A 17,616-nucleotide genomic window follows, 5' to 3' on the forward strand; every position below is an offset into this window, starting at 1 on the left:
TAACGTGCACTTCGGGACCAACGCATCACCGGAAGACAACCGCCAAACATCGAAAGAGTCGCGATGCTCCGCAACCTACGTGCAAAGCGGTCGCACACCGGGTAAGGGAGTGAGAGCCCCAAACATAGCTGGGCGAGGCGCTCACTCCGCTCTTTAATATCTCGTTAATACCGCCAAGGAAATGGCACAAGCACACACACACAAGCATCCTCGGAAGAGGACAGTTCGAGTGACAGGTCAAATCCAAGAGTTCCGAAGACTACCTCCAGGAACAATCGGGAACAAGACCGATTACAAGTCGTCGAGTCTGTTACTGGGCGAACACGAGATGCGCACAGGAAATCGATCAGCCCTCACAATGGCCCAAGGCCAGAGATCGGACTGCTACGATTTACCCCAACAATCATCGTGCCACTCTTCGCAGAGAGGTGATAGACGCCAACGAGCCCGCGCATAGCAATCGAGGTGTAAAAAGGGCGTTGAAGGCAGGAAGCCTGGACGAAAGAGGCTACGAGGTCACCTCGAAGCGGTCTAAGAATCGGGCGCACTTGGGGCGACTACCAGTGCCAACCCCTTATCCCGCGGTGCGTCCGACACACAGAAATTTCCAAGGCGGCCAAGGAGCCTCCCCGCATAGCAATCGGGGTGTGAGGTTACGGATGCAGCATTGATAGCAATCGAGGTGTGAGGCGAAGGATGCAGAAGTGAGAGCCGAGGGATGTAGCAGAGATAGCAATCGGGGTGTGTGATGCAGAAGAGATAGCAATCGAGGTGTGCGGTGGGAAGGGCCCAGCAGCCAGAATGCATGAAGCGACGGATGAAGCAGTGATGACAACCGGGCTGTGAGGAGAGGAGGGATGCAGCCAAGAAAGCAATCAGGGCTCGAGGCAAGGGATGCATCAAGGATAGCAATCATGTTGTGAGGCGAGATTCCAAAGGCTAAACGTGAGAGGCTGCAGGGTCGACTCAGAGAGGTCTATGCATGTGAGAGGCTGAAAGCAAGGTCGACTCGGAGCGGTCTATGCATCGGGCGCGCTTGGGGCGACTACCAGTGCCAACCCCTTATCCCGCGACGCGTCCGACAAAGAGAACGTTCCAAGGCGGCAGAGGAGGTTACCAGCCGAAGGATGCAGTAGCAATAACAGGTATAGTTCCGCGGCGGCCGAGAAGACTCACCGCATAGGAATCGGGATGCGAGGCGAGGGATGCGGCGGGAAGGCCCCGACGGCTAAACGGAAGAGGCTGCAGGGCCGCCTCGGAATGGTCCAAGCATCGGATGCGATTGGGACGACTACCAGTGCCAACCCCTTATCCCGCGATGCGTCCGATACACAGATAGTTCCAAGGCGGCCGAGGAGCCTCACCGCATATCAATCGGGGTGCGAGGCGAGGGATGGGGCGGGAAGGCCCCAACGGCTAGACGGAAGAGGCTTCAGGGCCACCTCGGAATGGTCCAAGCATCGGACGCGCTTGGGGCGACTGCCAGTGCCAACCCCTTATCCCGCGATGCGTCCGATACACAGATGGTTCCAAGGCGGCCGAGGAGCCTCACCGCATAGCAATCGGGGGTGCGAGGCGAGGGATGGGGCGGGAAGGCCCCAACGGCTAGACGGAAGAGGCTTCAGGGCCGCCTAGGAATGGTCCAAGCATCGGACACGCTTGGGGCGACTACCAGTGACAGCCCCCTATCCCGCGATGCGTCCGATACGAAGATGGTTCCAAGGCGGCCGAGGAGCCTCACCGCATAGCAATCGGGGTGCGAGGTGGGGGATGCGGCGAGATGGCCCCAACGGCTAGACGGAAGAGGCCACAGGGCCGCGTCGGAATAGTCCAAGCATCGGACGCGCTTGGGGCGACTACCAGTGACAACCCCTTATCCCGCGATGCGTCCGATACGAAGATAGTTCCAAGGCGGCCGAGGAGCCTCACCGCATAGCAATCGGGGTGCGAGGTGGGGGATGCGGCGAGATGGCCCCAACGGCTAGACGGAAGAGGCTGCAGGGCCGCCTCGGAATAGTCCAAGCATCGGACGCGCTTGGGGCCACTACCAGTGACAACCCCTTATCCCGCGATGCGTCCGATACGAAGATAGTTCCAAGGCGGCCGAAGAGCCTCACCGCATAGCAATCGGGGTGCGAGGTGGGGGATGCGGCGAGATGGCCCCAACGGCTAGACGGAAGAGGCCACAGGGCCGCCTCGGAATAGTCCAAGCATCGGACGCGCTTGGGGCGACTACCAGTGACAACCCCTTATCCCGCGATGCGTCCGATACGAAGATAGTTCCCAGGCGGCCGAGGAGCCTCACCGCATAGCAATCGGGGTGCGAGGCGAGGGATGCGGCGAGATGGCCCCAAAGGCTAGACGGAAGAGGCTGCAGGGCTGCCTCGGAATAGTCCAAGCATCGGACGCGCTTGGGGCGACTACCACTGCCAACCCCTTATCCCGCGATGCGTCCGATACACAGATAGTTCCGAGGCGGCCGAGGAGGTGGGGGATGCAGCGAGATGGCCCCAACGGCTAGACGGAAGAGGCTGCAGGGCCGCCTCGGAATAGTCCAAGCATCGGACGCGCTTGGGGCGACTACCAGTGACAACCCCTTATCCCGCGATGCGTCCGATACACAGATAGTTCCGAGGCGGCCAAGGAGCCTCACCGCATAGCAATCGTGGTGCGAGGTGGGGGATGCGGCGAGATGGCCCCAACGGCTAGACGGAAGAGGCTGCAGGGCCGCCTCGGAATGGTCCAAGCATCGGATGCGCTTGGGGCGACTACCACTGCCAACCCCTTATCCCGCGATGCGTCCGATACACAGATAGTTCCAAGGCGGCCGAGGAGCCTCACAGCATAGCAATCAGGGTGCGAGGCGAGGGATGCGGCGAGAAAGCCCCAACGGCTAGAGGGAAGAGGCTTCAGGTCCGCCTCGGAATGGTCCAAGCATCGGACGCGCTTGGGGCGACTACCAGTGACAACCCCTTATCCCGCGACGCGTCCGATACACAGATAGTTCCAAGGCGGCCGAGGAGCCTCACCGCATAGCAATCGGGGTGCGAGGCGAGGGATGCGGCGAGAAGGACCCAACGGCTACACGGAAGAGGCTTCGGGGCCGCCTCGGAATGGTCCAAGCATCGGACGCGCTTGGGGCGACTACCAGTGACAACCCCTTATCCCGCGACGCGTCCGATACACAGATAGTTCCAAGGCGGCCGAGGAGCCTCACCGCATAGCAATCGGGGTGCGAGGCGAGGGATGCGGCGAGAAGGACCCAACGGCTAGACGGAAGAGGCTTCGGGGCCGCCTCGGAATGGTCCAAGCATCGGACGCGCTTGGGGCGACTACCAGTGACAACCCCTTATCCCGCGACGCGTCCGATACACAGATAGTTCCAAGGCGGCCGAGGAGCCTCACCGCATAGCAATCGGGGTGCGAGGCGAGGGATGCGGCGAGAAGGACCCAACGGCTAGACGGAAGAGGCTTCGGGTCCGCCTCGGAATGGTCCAAGCATCGGACGCGCTTGGGGCGACTACCAGTGACAACCCCTTATCCCGCGACGCGTCCGATACACAGATAGTTCCAAGGCGGCCGAGGAGCCTCACCGCATAGCAATCGGGGTGCGAGGCGAGGGATGCGGCGAGAAGGACCCAACGGCTAGACGGAAGAGGCTTCGGGTCCGCCTCGGAATGGTCCAAGCATCGGACGCGCTTGGGGCGACTACCAGTGACAACCCCTTATCCCGCGACGCGTCCGATACACAGATAGTTCCAAGGCGGCCGAGGAGCCTCACCGCATAGCAATCGGGGTGCGAGGCGAGGGATGCGGCGAGAAGGACCCAACGGCTAGACGGAAGAGGCTTCGGGTCCGCCTCGGAATGGTCCAAGCATCGGACGCGCTTGGGGCGACTACCAGTGACAACCCCTTATCCCGCGACGCGTCCGATACACAGATAGTTCCGAGGCGGCCGAGGAGCCTCACCGCATAGCAATCGGGGTGCGAGGCGAAGGATGCGGCGAGAAGGACCCAACGGCTAGACGGAAGAGGCTTCGGGTCCGCCTCGGAATGGTCCAAGCATCGGACGCGCTTGGGGCGACTACCAGTGACAACCCCTTATCCCGCGACGCGTCCGATACACAGATAGTTCCAAGGCGGCCGAGGAGCCTCACCGCATAGCAATCGGGGTGCGAGGCGAGGGATGCGGCGAGAAGGACCCAACGGCTAGACGGAAGAGGCTTCAGGGCCGCCTCGGAATGGTCCAAGCATCGAACGCGCTTGGGGCGACTACCAGTGACAACCCCTTATCCCGCGACGCGTCCGATACACAGATAGTTCCGAGGCGGCCGAGGAGCCTCACCGCATAGCAATCGGGGTGCGAGGCGAGGGATGCGGCGAGAAGGACCCAACGGCTAGACGGAAGAGGCTTCAGGGCCGCCTCGGAATGGTCCAAGCATCGGACGCGCTTGGGGCGACTACCAGTGACAACCCCTTATCCCGCGACGCGTCCGATACACAGATAGTTCCGAGGCGGCCGAGGAGCCTCACCGCATAGCAATCGGGGTGCGAGGCGAGGGATGCGGCGAGAAGGACCCAACGGCTAGACGGAAGAGGCTTCAGGGCCGCCTCGGAATGGTCCAAGCATCGGACGCGCTTGGGGCGACTACCAGTGACAACCCCTTATCCCGCGACGCGTCCGATACACAGATAGTTCCGAGGCGGCCGAGGAGCCTCACCGCATAGCAATCGGGGTGCGAGGCGAGGGATGCGGCGAGAAGGACCCAACGGCTAGACGGAAGAGGCTTCAGGGCCGCCTCGGAATGGTCCAAGCATCGGACGCGCTTGGGGCGACTACCAGTGACAACCCCTTATCCCGCGACGCGTCCGATACACAGATAGTTCCGAGGCGGCCGAGGAGCCTCACCGCATAGCAATCGGGGTGCGAGGCGAGGGATGCGGCGAGAAGGACCCAACGGCTAGACGGAAGAGGCTTCAGGGCCGCCTCGGAATGGTCCAAGCATCGGACGCGCTTGGGGCGACTACCGTTGCCAACCCCTTATCCCGCGATGCGTCTGATACACAGATAGTTCCGAGGCGGCCGAGGAGCCTCACCGCATAGCAATCGGGTTGCGAGGCAGATTATTGGGAAGGGAACCCCCTGGGATGCGGCTCAAGCAGTGCCCAAAGGGACTGGAATGCGGAATCACATCGAGAGACCCAAATGCTATACGAGGGCTCAAATCGAATTATCGATTTGGCCACGACATGGACGCATCGGAACGACTACCTTTGCCGAACCACTCGCAATTGCATCCATACCGAAACCAATAGACATTTCCGTTAGAGCCCTCGCATAGCATTCGGGAATCTCGCATGCCCCTCTAAATCGACCAATGCTGGCGCTCAATGAAAATCCGAGCGCTACCACCGTTCGAGCGCCAGCATTGGTCGAGTTAGAGGGGCACGGGGGAGAATGCTCCAGTCAACACCTCCCCTATATAAGTTATTTGTCCGATTCTCGCACAACCGTAGTCTGCCTCGTCGAATCAAACAACGGTCCCAGATTCCGACTTCCGTTCCGTAGAGACCCAAAAGCTAGATGGAGGCTCGCAAGAAAGAGAGTCGGCGCATAGCAATCGGGTTTCTCGAACGTTTAGGGACCGAGCTCACTTGCGGATAGGGCAAAATCCGCCAAGCAACCCAAAAGCTAGACGGGGGCTCGAATCGAATCGCCTAGGCGGCCACAACAACGACGTGTTGGATCGACTACCAGTGCCAAACCATTCAGCAAGACTAGTCTGTGTCGAGGCCGGATAGAGATTCTCAGAGAGCGCCCGCATAGCATTTAGGAGACCTGCCGCGTCCCTCACACTCGACAAATGGTGGTGCACGTTTATAAATCCGAGCGATCCCAACCCTTTCAAGCACCAACATCGGTCGAGATAGAGGGGCACGGAGGGGGCTGCGTGAGACAACACAGTCCCCTATATAAGTTATTTGTCCGATTCTCACACATCCGAAGAATGGTCATCAAATCGGACAACAGCCCAAACTTCCGACTTCCGTCCCAGAAAGCCCAAGAGCTATCTAAAACGTTCATGGCCGGAACTCGATCGCGGCTATACCAGTCCGCCAAGCAACCCAAAAGCTAGACTGGAGCTCTAGTCGAATCACCTCTGTGGCCATTGCAAGGACGTGTTGGAGCGACTACCATTGCCGAACCATTCCGCAGGTCGAGTCCATACCAAGGCCGCATAGAGATTCACGATGAGCTCCTGCATAGCAATCAGGAGACTTGCCGTGTCCATCACAATCGATAAATCCTGGTGCAAGATTTTTGCATCCGAGCGCTCCAACCAGTCGAGCACCAGCATCAATCGACATAAACGGGCACGGGGGGAGGATGCTCGAGAACACTACCTCCCCTATATAAGTTATTTGTCCGATTCTCAAGCAGCCGAAGTCTGGTCATCGAATCGGGTCAAAGACCACAACTTCCGACTTTACCCACAATGCAAGTCATCGAATCGAACATCGGCCCCCGAGTCGGACTCCATGCGTATGTCAGGTCATCGGACCCAAATTCCGCCTTCCTGCGCATGGCGGGCCATCAATATCAACTCGGTCATCGGACCCAAACTCCGCCTTTTTGCGTATGGCACGCCTTCAAATCGGTCATCGGACCCAAATTCCGCCTTCCTGTGCATGGCGGGCCATCAACATCAACTCGGTCATCGGACCCAAATTCCGCCTTTCTGCGCATGGCACGCCATCAACTCGGTCATCGGACCCAAATTCCGCCTTCCTGCGCATGGCAGGTCATCGGACACAAATTCAGACCTCGCCAATATGCCTACGTATCGAATCGGTCATCGGACCCAACTTCCGACTTCATCCATACTGTAGGGTCTTTGAGGTTGGCGCGGTGCGCTCAACCCAGGGAGTCGACCCATCGAAGCATACACCTCCCCTATATAAGCTATTTGTCCGATTCCCACACCTGTGTAGTTTGCACCTCTGACCAGGACATCGACCCCAACTTCCGAACTCGACTGCAACGACGGCACCAGCGCCTTGGTGCGCACCTTGCGACGCACAGTCCCAACATTCGCCTTCCTGCACATGGCAGGTCATCGGACCCAAATTCCGACCTCGCGAGTATGCCTACATATCGAATCGGTCATCGGACCCAACTTCCGACTTCATCCATACCGTAGGGTCTTTGAGGTTGGCGCGGTGCGCTCAACCCGGGGAGTCGACCCAACGAAGCATACACCTCCCCTATATAAGCTATTTGTCCGATTCCCACACCTGTGTAGTTTGCACCTCCGATCAAGACATCGACCCCAACTTCCGAACTCGCCTCCAACGACCGAACCAGCGCCTTGGTGCGCACCTTGCAACGCACAGTGCCAACATTCGCCTTCCTGCACGTGGCAGGTCATCGGACCCAAATTCCGACCTCGCGAGTATGCCTACATATCGAATCGGTCATCGGACCCAACTTCCGACTTCATCCATACCGTAGGGTCTTTGAGGTTGGCGCGGTGCGCTCAACCCGGGGAGTCGACCCAACGAAGCATACACCTCCCCTATATAAGCTATTTGTCCGATTCCCACACCTGTGTAGCTTGCACCTCCGATCAGGACATCGACCCCAACTTCCGAACTCGACTAAAAAGACCGCACCAGCGCCTTGGTGTGCACCTTGCAACGCACAGTGTCAACATTCGCCTTCCTGCACATGGCAGGTCATCGGACCCAAATTCCGACCTCATGAGCATACCTACTAATCGAATCGGTCATCGGACCCAACTTCCGACTTCATCCATACCGTAGGGTCTTTGAGGTTGGCGCGGTGCGCTCAACCTGGGGAGTCGACCCATCGAAGCATACACCTCCCCTATATAAGCTATTTGTCCGATTCCGACACCTGTGTAGTTTGCACCTCCGCTCAGGACATCGACCCCAACTTCCGAACTCGCCTGCAACGACCGAACCAGCGCCTTGGTGCGCACCAAAAGTGCGCACTTTTGGAGGGCACTTTTCTGCGCTCCAAAGGTGCGCACTTTTGGAGGGCACTTTTTGGAGGGCACTTTTCTGCGCTCCAAAGGTGCGCACTTTTGGAGGGCACTTTTTGGAGGGCACTTTTCTGCGCTCCAAAGGTGCGCACTTTTGGAGGGCACTTTTTGGAGGGCACTTTTCTGCGCTCCAAAGGTGCGCACTTTTGGAGGGCACTTTTTGGAGGGCACTTTTCTGCGCTCCAAAGGTGCGCACTTTTGGAGGGCACTTTTTGGAGGGCACTTTTCTGCGCTCCAAAGGTGCGCACTTTTGGAGGGCACTTTTTGGAGGGCACTTTTCTGCGCTCCAAAGGTGCGCACTTTTGGAGGGCACTTTTTGGAGGGCACTTTTCTGCGCTCCAAAGGTGCGCACTTTTGGAGGGCACTTTTTGGAGGGCACTTTTCTGCGCTCCAAAGGTGCGCACTTTTGGAGGGCACTTTTTGGAGGGCACTTTTCTGCGCTCCAAAGGTGCGCACTTTTGGAGGGCACTTTTTGGAGGGCACTTTTCTGCGCTCCAAAGGTGCGCACTTTTGGAGGGCACTTTTGTGCACTCCAAAGGTGCGCACTTTTGGAGGGCACTTTTCCTGTGCTCCAAAGGTGCACACCTAGGTGAGCACCTTCGACCACACCTTGTAGCACACCAAACTCTGACTTTCGACTTCATCCGCAATGCAGGGTCTTTGAGGTTGGCGCAATGCGCACAACCAGGGGAGTCGACCCATCAAACCCAACACCTCCCCTATATAAGCTATTTGTCTGATTCTCATACATGCGTAGCCTGCAGGAGCAATTAGGACATCGACCCCAACTTTCGGCTTCTAAACGAAAACAAGGTCTTTGAGGTTGGTGTAATGCGAACAACTAGGGGAGTCAACCCATCAAACCCAACACCTCCCCTATATAAGCTATTTGTCTGATTCTCATACATGTGTAGTCTACAGGAGCAATTAGGACATCGACCCCAACTTTTGACTTCTTAACGAAAACAAGGTCTTTGAGGTTGACGTAATGCGCACAACCAGGGGAGTCGACCCATCAAACCCAACACCTCCCCTATATAAGCTATTTGTCCGATTCTCATACATGTGTAGCCTGCAGGAGCCATTAGGACATTGACCCCAACTTTTGACTTCTTAACGAAAACAAGGTCTTTGAGGTTGGCGTAATGCGCACAACCAAGGGAGTTGACCCATCAAACCCAACACCTCCCCTATATAAGCTATTTGTCTGATTCTCATACATGTGTAGCCTGCAACAACGATTAGGACATCCACCCCAACTTCTGAATTCGTCTGCGTTGACCGCACCAAAGGTGCACGCCTTGGTGCTCACCAAAATCCGACTTCCGACTTCTTCTGCTATGCGGGGTCTTTGAGGTTGGCGCAGTGCGCACAACCAGGGGAGTCAACCCACCGAATGCAACACCTCCCCTATATAAGCTATTTGTCTGATTCTCATACATGCGTAGACTGCAGCAATGATTAGGACATCCACCCCAACTTTTGACTTCTTAAACAAGACAGGGTCTTTGAAGTTGGTGCAGTGCACACAACCAGGGGAGTCGACCCATCAAACGCAACACCTCCCCTATATAAAGCTATTTGTCCGATTCTCATACGTGTAGTCTGCAGCAGCGATTAGGACATCGACCCCAACTTCCGAATTCGTTTGCATTGACCGCACCAAAGGTGCACGCCTTGGTGTGCACCCTGGAGTGCACTTTGGTGCTCACCTCGGTGCACACTTTGGTGTGCACCTCGGTGTGCACCAAAGGTGCGCACCTTGGAGCGCACCAAAGGTGTACACTTTGGAGCGCACCACATAGGGTCTTTGAGAGGTTGGCGCAGTGCGCACACCAAGGTGGGTGTTGAGGTGCGTGCCGAGGTGGGTGGGTGCTAGGGTGCGCTCCATGGTGGGTGCCAGGGTGGGTGCGTGCTAGGGTGGATTCCAAAGAGGGTCATAGGGTGGGTGCCAAGGTGGGTTGGTGATATAGTGGGTTCAAAGGTGGGTACTAGGGTGGGTTCCAAGGTGGGTCACAAGTTGGGTGCCAGGATGCGTGGGTGTTAGGTTGGGTGCCAAGGTGGGCTCCTGCGTGGGTGGGTGCTAGGGTGGGTTTCAAGGTGGACGCGAGGGCGGGTGCCAAGGTGGGTAACAAGTTGGGTGTTAGGATGGGTGAGTGCTAGAGTGGGTGCCAAGGTGGGTGGGTGCTAAGGTGGATGCCAAGGTGGTTCACAGGGTGGGTGGGTTCTAGGGTGAGTTCCAAGGTGGGTCACAGGTTCAGTGCTAGGGTGGGTGTCAAGGCGGGTGTCGAGGTGCCTGGGTGCTAGGGTGTGGATGCCAATGTGGGTCATAGGGTGGGTACTAGGGTGGGCTGCAATGTGGGTGCCAAGGTGGGTAACATGCTCGGTGGGTTCTAAATTGGGTGCCAGGGTGGGTGTGCACCCACCTTGCCCGAGGTGGGTGCCAAGGTGCCAGTGTGGGTGGGTGCTAAGGTGGATGCCAAGGTGGGTGAGAAGGTGGGTGATAGGTTGAGTGGTAGGATGGGTGGGTGCCAAGATGGGTCACAGGGTGGGTGCAAGGGTGGGTAGGTGCTAGGGTTGGTGTCAGGGTGGGTGGGTGCTAGGTTGGGTTCCAAGGTGGGTGCGAGGGTGAGTGTCAAGGTGGGTCACAGGTTAGGTGCTAGGATGGGTGAGTGCTAGGGTGCAAAGGTGCCAGGGTGGGTGCTAGGATGGGTCGATGCTAGGGTGAGTGGCAAGGTGGGTCCACAAGTGTCAAGGTGGGTGCCGAGGTGGGTGCCAAGTCGGCGACTGCTATGGTGGATGCCAAGGTGGGTCACGGGGTGGGTGCCAAGTTGCTAGGTTGGGTTCCAAGGTGGGTGCCAACGTGGGTGCTAGGGTGCGTGGGTTAAAGGGTGTGTCACAACGTGGGTGCCAGGATGGGTGCGCACCCACACTGGCCAAGACGGGTGCGGGTGCAAGGTTGGGTTCCAAGCCCGGTCACAGGCTGGGTGCTAGGATGGGTGGGTGCCAAGGTGGGCACCAGGGTGGGTGCACCCACCCTGGCCAAGGTGGGTCACGGGGTGGGTCCTAGGGTGGGTAACGGGGTGGGTACTAAGGTGCGTGCCAAGGTGGGTCATAGGGTGGGTGCCAAGGTGGGCACCAGGGTGGGTGTGCACCAACCCTAGCCAGGGTAGGTCACGGGGTGGTTGTCGGGGTGGGCGTCAAGGAGCCAAGGTGGGTGGCAAGTAGCCAAGTTGCGTGCCAAGGTGGGTGTCGGGGTGGGTGCCAAGGATCCAAGGTGGGTGCCAAGGAACCAAGGTGGGTGTCTGGGTGGGTGCCGAGGTGGGAGCCAGGGTGGGTCCCAAGGTGAGTGCAAAGGTGGGTGCCAGGGTCAAGGTGAGTGCCAATGTGGGTTCCAAGGTGCCAGGGTCAGGGTGAGTGCCAATGTGGGTTCAAAGGTGCTAAGTTGGGTGCGAGGTTGGGTGCGAGGGTGGGTGGGTGCCAAGGTGTGCTAGGTGGAAGCCCGGGTGGGTCGGCATCCCATGGGTGTCGAGTTGGGTGCCTGATGGGTGCTTCTTGTCAAGTTTTAGTCGTCGGGACTCATTTCGAGCCTTAGAGGTCGTTTCTTGTCCGGTTGCCCTGTCTTCGACCTGGGAACCCAATTTTGGTCCTCGGGTCCCATTTTTTTTTGTCTCGCATCCCACTTTTGGCCTGTGGCCTTTTCGGGGTCGATTCTCGTTTTGGGCATCAGAGCATGTTTCTTCTCCTAAAACCCAATATTTGTTTATTAAGTCTCGGAACACATTTTTGTTCTCGTGGACCCATCATGGGTCTTGGAACGCATTTGTGGTCCTTGGGTCCCATTTTGCATCCCGAAACTTGTGTTTTGGTGCTTGATCCCTATTTTGGGTGCCCACCTTGCACCAAGTGCGCACCCGGGGCAAACCGAGCGCCTTGGTGCACCGGGGCAAGATCGAGCGTGCACCCGAGGCGCCCCGAACATGCACCAAGGTGCACTCGGCCCACATGTGAGCGCAGGTCGTTGCGCCCGAGGTGGTGTGTGGGCACCGCGTTGCAGACGGGACACTGCACGCACACGACGCCCCCTCCAGGTGCACGCACGTAGGCCGGGCCGGGTGCACACCCGACGCCCTAGCAAGGTGCGCGCACCCGGGCAGGGCTCACACTTGGCGAACGGGGCGCACTTCGCGAGGGAGGGTGTGCACCTCGACGGGGGTGGGTGGCCGGGGTGGATTCGCACGTGGGTCGCGGTTTGCTAAGTACACACTGCGACAAGCTCATAACGGGTGCGATCATACCAGCATTAGTGCACCGGATCCCATCAGAACTCCGCAGTTAAGCGCGCTTGGGCCGGAGTAGTACTGGGATGGGTGACCTCCCGGGAAGTCCCGGTGTTGCACCCTTTTTTAGTTTTTCGCCGGGCGTCGCAATGCTATTTGAATAAACCTTTTGCCCGTTTGCGTTCTCGTCGGGGCCGGGCCGGGCCGGGGTGCGCTGCCCGCACTACCGCGCGCGCGGGGGCGACACCGAGCGCGCACCCGAGGCACCCCGAGCACACAGGCCACGGTGCAACCCGGGCGTTGTGCGCGCACCCCGGTGCGCCCGAGGTGCTGCGCGCGCACCCAGGTGAAATCGGTGTGCACCTCGGCCAGTGCGCGCTCGGTCGAGTCGCGCACGTTGGCCAAGGTGCACGGTGATGTTTCTTACTCTAAGGTTCCGCACCAGACGCCCGGGACAGGTGAGCGAAGCTGGGCGGGGCCGGGTGCGCGGCCGGGGCAGGTGCACGCAGCTGGAGAGAGCTTTGGAGCACACTTCGGAGCGCACCAATGATGCGCTCCATTCAAAAGTTTCCTGAAAAGGCAAAAAAAGTTGAGATTATAGAATTTCCCACTTGAGAGATTGTAAAAAAAAAAAATTTAAAATGAAGGAAACGCGGGTGCCAAGGTGTGCGCAGCCCAGCCAAGGTGTGCGCACCAAGGCGCCCACCCTGGCGAAGGTGCACGCAAGGTGCGCACCCGAGGCAAACCGGACAATTAACCCAACTTTCGACTTCGCGCGCACCTTGGAGCGCACTTCGGAGCGCTCCTTGGTGCGCACCAATCTTGGGCACCTCGGAGTGCACCATGGCGCCCACCAAGGTGCGCACCCGGGGCAAACCGAGCTCCGACTTCGTGCGCACCTTGGAGCGCACGAAAGGTGCGCACCATGGCGCCCACCAAGGTGCGCAGCCCAGCCAAGGCGTGCGCATCAAGGTGCGCACCCTGGCGAAGGTGCGCACCCGGGGCAAACCGAGCTCCGACTTCGTGCGCACCTTGGAGCGCACAAAAGGTGCGCAACCCAGCCAAGGTGTGCGCACCCCGGTCAAACCGAGCTCCGAATCGTGCGCACCAGAGGTGCACGCCATCGTGCGCACCTTGGAGCACACTTCGGAGCCCTCCTTGGTGCGCGCCGATGTTGCGCACCTCGGAGCGCACCCGGGGAAAACAATGCAATTAACCCGACTTTCGACTTCGTGGGCACCTCGGAGCGCTCTCGGGTTCGCACCTCGGAGCACACCGAGGTGCGCACCTTTGATGCGCTGCCTTCACCAATTTCCAGAAAAGGCAAGAAAACATTGAGAAGGTGTGCGCACCGAGGTGCCCACCCTGGCGAAGGTGCACGCGAGGTGCGCACCCGGGGCAAACCGGGCTCCGACTTCGTGCACGCCGCACCTTGGAGCACACTTCGGAGCGCTCCTTGGTGCGCACCAGGGCGCGCAACCCAGCCGAGGTGCCCACCCCGGCGAAGGTGCACGCGAGGTGCGCACCCGGGGCAAACCGGGCTCCGACTTCGTGCACGCCATGGTGCCCACCGCGGCGAAGGTGCACGCGAGGTGCGCACCCGGGGCAAACCGGGCTCCGACTTCGTGCACGCCGCACCTTGGAGCACACTTCGGAGCGCTCCTTGGTGCGCACCATGGTGCCCACCAGGGCGCGCAACCCCGCCGAAGGTGCACGCGAGGTGCGCACCCGGGGCAAACCGGGCTCCGACTTCGTGCACGCCGCACCTTGGAGCACACTTCGGAGCGCTCCTTGGTGCGCACCATGGTGCCCACCAGGGCGCGCAACCCCGCCGAAGGTGCACGCGAGGTGCGCACCCGGGGCAAACCGGGCTCCGACTTCGTGCACGCCATGGTGCGCACCGCGGCGAAGGTGCGCACCCGGGGCAAACCGGGCTCCGACTTCGTGCACGCCGCACCTTGGAGCACACTTCGGAGCGCTCCTTGGTGCGCACCAGGGCGCGCAACCCAGCCGAGGTGCCCACCCCGGCGAAGGTGCACGCGAGGTGCGTACCCGGGGCAAACCGGGCTCCGACTTCGTGCACGCCGCACCTTGGAGCACACTTCGGAGCGCTCCTTGGTGCGCACCATGGTGCCCACCAGGCCGCGCAACCCAGCCAAGGTGTGCGCACCAAGGTGCACGCGAGGTGCGCACCCGGGGCAAACCGGGGTCCGACTTCGTGCACGCCGCACCTTGGAGCACACATCGGGGCGCTCCCGGGTTCGCACCGGCGTTGCGCACCGTGGTGGGCACCTCGGAGCACACCAAGGTGGGCAGCGAGGTGCGCACCTTTGATGCGATGCCTTCACTAATTTCCATAAAAGGCAAAAAAAAAACGAGATTTTAAAATTTCCGTTTTGAAAGATAGTGAGAAAAAGGGAATGCTGGTGCCATCTTGAGCCCGCCCTGGTGCGCAGCCCAGCCAAGGTGTGCGCACCAAGGTGCCCACCCTGGCGAAGGTGCGCGCCCGGGCAATTAATCCAACTTCCAACTTCGCGCGCGCCAGGGTGGGAGCGCACCCAACAACCGGGCCTGGGAAGAGCCAATGCGAGAAACCCCACCAAACGCTCTGACAAAAAAAGAGGGGGCGCTCCAGTAACCCCGCTTCGGAGCGCACCCTGGGCAAACCCAGCCAAGGTGCCCACCCCGGCCAAGGTGCAGGCGAGGTGCGCACCCGGGGCAAACCGGGCTCCGACAACGTGCACGCCGCACCTTGGAGCACACTTCGTAGCGCTCCCGGGTGCGCACCTCAGAGCACACCAAGGTGGGCAGCGAGGTGCGCACCTTTGATGCGCTGCCTTCACTAATTTCCAGAAAAGGCAAAAAAAAAAGGAGATTTTAAAATTTCCGTTTTGAAAGATAGTGAAAAAAACGGAACGCGCGTGCCATCTTGAGCCCGCCCTGGTGCGCAGCCCAGGTAAGGTGCCCACCCTGGCAAAGGTGCGCACCCGGGCAATTAACCCTACTTCCGACTTCGTGCGCGCCAGGGTGGCAACCGGGCCTCGGAAGAGCCAATGCGAGAAACCCCACCAAACGCTCCGACAAAAAAAGAGGCGGCGCTCCAATAACCCCGCTTCGGAGCGCAGCCGGGGCAAACCCAGCCAAGGTGCCCACCCCGACGAAGGTGCACGCGAGGTGCGCACCCGGGGCAAACCGGGCTCTGACAACGTGCACGCAGCACCTTGGAGCACACTTCGAAGCACTCCCGGGTGCCCACCGGCGTTGCGCACCGTGGTGGGCAGCGAGGTGCGCACCTTTGATGCGCTGCCTTCACTAATTTCCAGAAAAAGGCAAAAAAAAATGAGATTTTAAAATTTCCGTTTTGAAAGATAGTGAAAAAAAAGGAACGCGGGTGCCATCTTGAGCCCGCCCTGGTGCGCAGCCCAGGCAAGGCATGCGCACCAAGGTGCCCACCCGAGGTGCACACCCGGGGCAAACCGGGCTCCGACTTCGTGCAGGCCGCACCTTGGAGCACACTTCGGAGCGCTCCTTGGTGCGCACCATGGTGCCCACCAGGGCGCGCAACCCAGCCAAGGTCTGCACACCAAGGTGCCCACCCCGGCGAAGGTGCACGCGAGGTGCGCACCCGGGGCAAACCGGGCTCCGACTTCGTGCACGCCATGGTGCCCACCGCGGCGAAGGTGCACGCGAGGTGCGCACCCGGGGCAAACCGGGCTCCGACTTCGTGCACGCCGCACCTTGGAGCACACTTCGGAGCGCTCCTTGGTGCGCACCATGGTGCCCACCAGGGCGCGCAACCCAGCCAAGGTGTGCGCACCAAGGTGCACGCGAGGTGCGCACCCGGGGCAAACCGGGGTCCGACTTCGTGCACGCCGCACCTTGGAGCACACATCGGAGCGCTCCCAGGTTCGCACCAGCGTTGCGCACCTTTGATGCGCTGCCTTCACTAATTTCAAGAAAAGGCAAAAAAAAACGAGATTTTAAAATTTCCGTTCTGAAAGATAGTGAAAAAAACGGAACGCGGGTGCCATCTTGAGCCCTTCCTGGTGCGCAGCCCAGGCAAGTTGTGCGCACCAAGGTGCCCACCCTGGCGGAGGTGCGCGCCCGGGGCAATCCGGGCTCCGACTTCGTGCACTGCATGGTGCCCACCAAGGCGCGCAACCCAGCCAAGGTGCCCACCGCAGCGAAGGTGCACGCGAGGTGCGCACCCGAGGTGCACACCCGGGGCAAACCGGGCTCCGACTTCGTGCACGCCGCACCTTGGAGCACACTTCAGAGCGCTCCTTGGTGCGCACCAGGGCGCGCAACCCAGCCGAGGTGCCCACCCCGGCGAAGGTGCACGCGAGGTGCGCACCCGGGGCAAACCGGGCTCCGACTTCGTGCACGCCATGGTGCCCACCGCGGCGAAGGTGCGCACCCGGGGCAAACCGGGCTCCGACTTCGTGCACGCCGCACCTTGGAGCACACTTCGGAGCGCTCCTTGGTGCGCACCATGGTGCCCACCAGGCCGCGCAACCCAGCCAAGGTGTGCGCACCAAGGTGCACGCGAGGTGCGCACCCGGGGCAAACCGGGGTCCGACTTCGTGCACGCCGCACCTTGGAGCACACATCGGGGCGCTCCCGGGTTCGCACCGGCGTTGCGCACCGTGGTGGGCACCTCGGAGCACACCAAGGTGGGCAGCGAGGTGCGCACCTTTGATGCGATGCCTTCACTAATTTCCATAAAAGGCAAAAAAAAAACGAGATTTTAAAATTTCCGTTTTGAAAGATAGTGAGAAAAAGGGAATGCTGGTGCCATCTTGAGCCCGCCCTGGTGCGCAGCCCAGCCAAGGTTTGCGCACCAAGGTGCCCACCCTGGCGAAGGTGCGCGCCCGGGCAATTAACCCAACTTCCAACTTCGCGCGCGCCAGGGTGGGAGCGCACCCAACAACCGGGCCTGGGAAGAGCCAATGCGAGAAACCCCACCAAACTCTCTGACAAAAAAAGAGGGGGCGCTCCAGTAACCCCGCTTCGGAGCGCACCCTGGGCAAACCCAGCCAAGGTGCCCACCCCGGCCAAGGTGCAGGCGAGGTGCGCACCCGGGGCAAACCGGGCTCCGACAACGTGCACGCCGCACCTTGGAGCACACTTCGTAGCGCTCCCGGGTGCGCACCTCAGAGCACACCAAGGTGGGCAGCGAGGTGCGCACCTTTGATGCGCTGCCTTCACTAATTTCCAGAAAAGGCAAAAAAAAAAGGAGATTTTAAAATTTCCGTTTTGAAAGATAGTGA

At 60.0% G+C, this 17,616-nt stretch overlaps 1 non-coding gene across 1 annotated transcript; it reads left to right on the forward strand.

Annotated features, from left to right (window-relative positions):
- The first annotated feature begins 12,350 nt into the window (after positions 1–12,350).
- On the forward strand, positions 12,351–12,469 carry LOC131861647 (5S ribosomal RNA). The gene has a single exon (XR_009360680.1). It is a non-coding gene; the product is annotated as a 5S ribosomal RNA (ribosomal RNA).
- Positions 12,470–17,616: the final 5,147 nt, after the last annotated feature.

Source organism: Cryptomeria japonica, unplaced genomic scaffold (genome assembly GCF_030272615.1).
Source record: "Cryptomeria japonica unplaced genomic scaffold, Sugi_1.0 HiC_scaffold_32, whole genome shotgun sequence".
Lineage (NCBI taxonomy): Eukaryota > Viridiplantae > Streptophyta > Pinopsida > Cupressales > Cupressaceae > Cryptomeria > Cryptomeria japonica.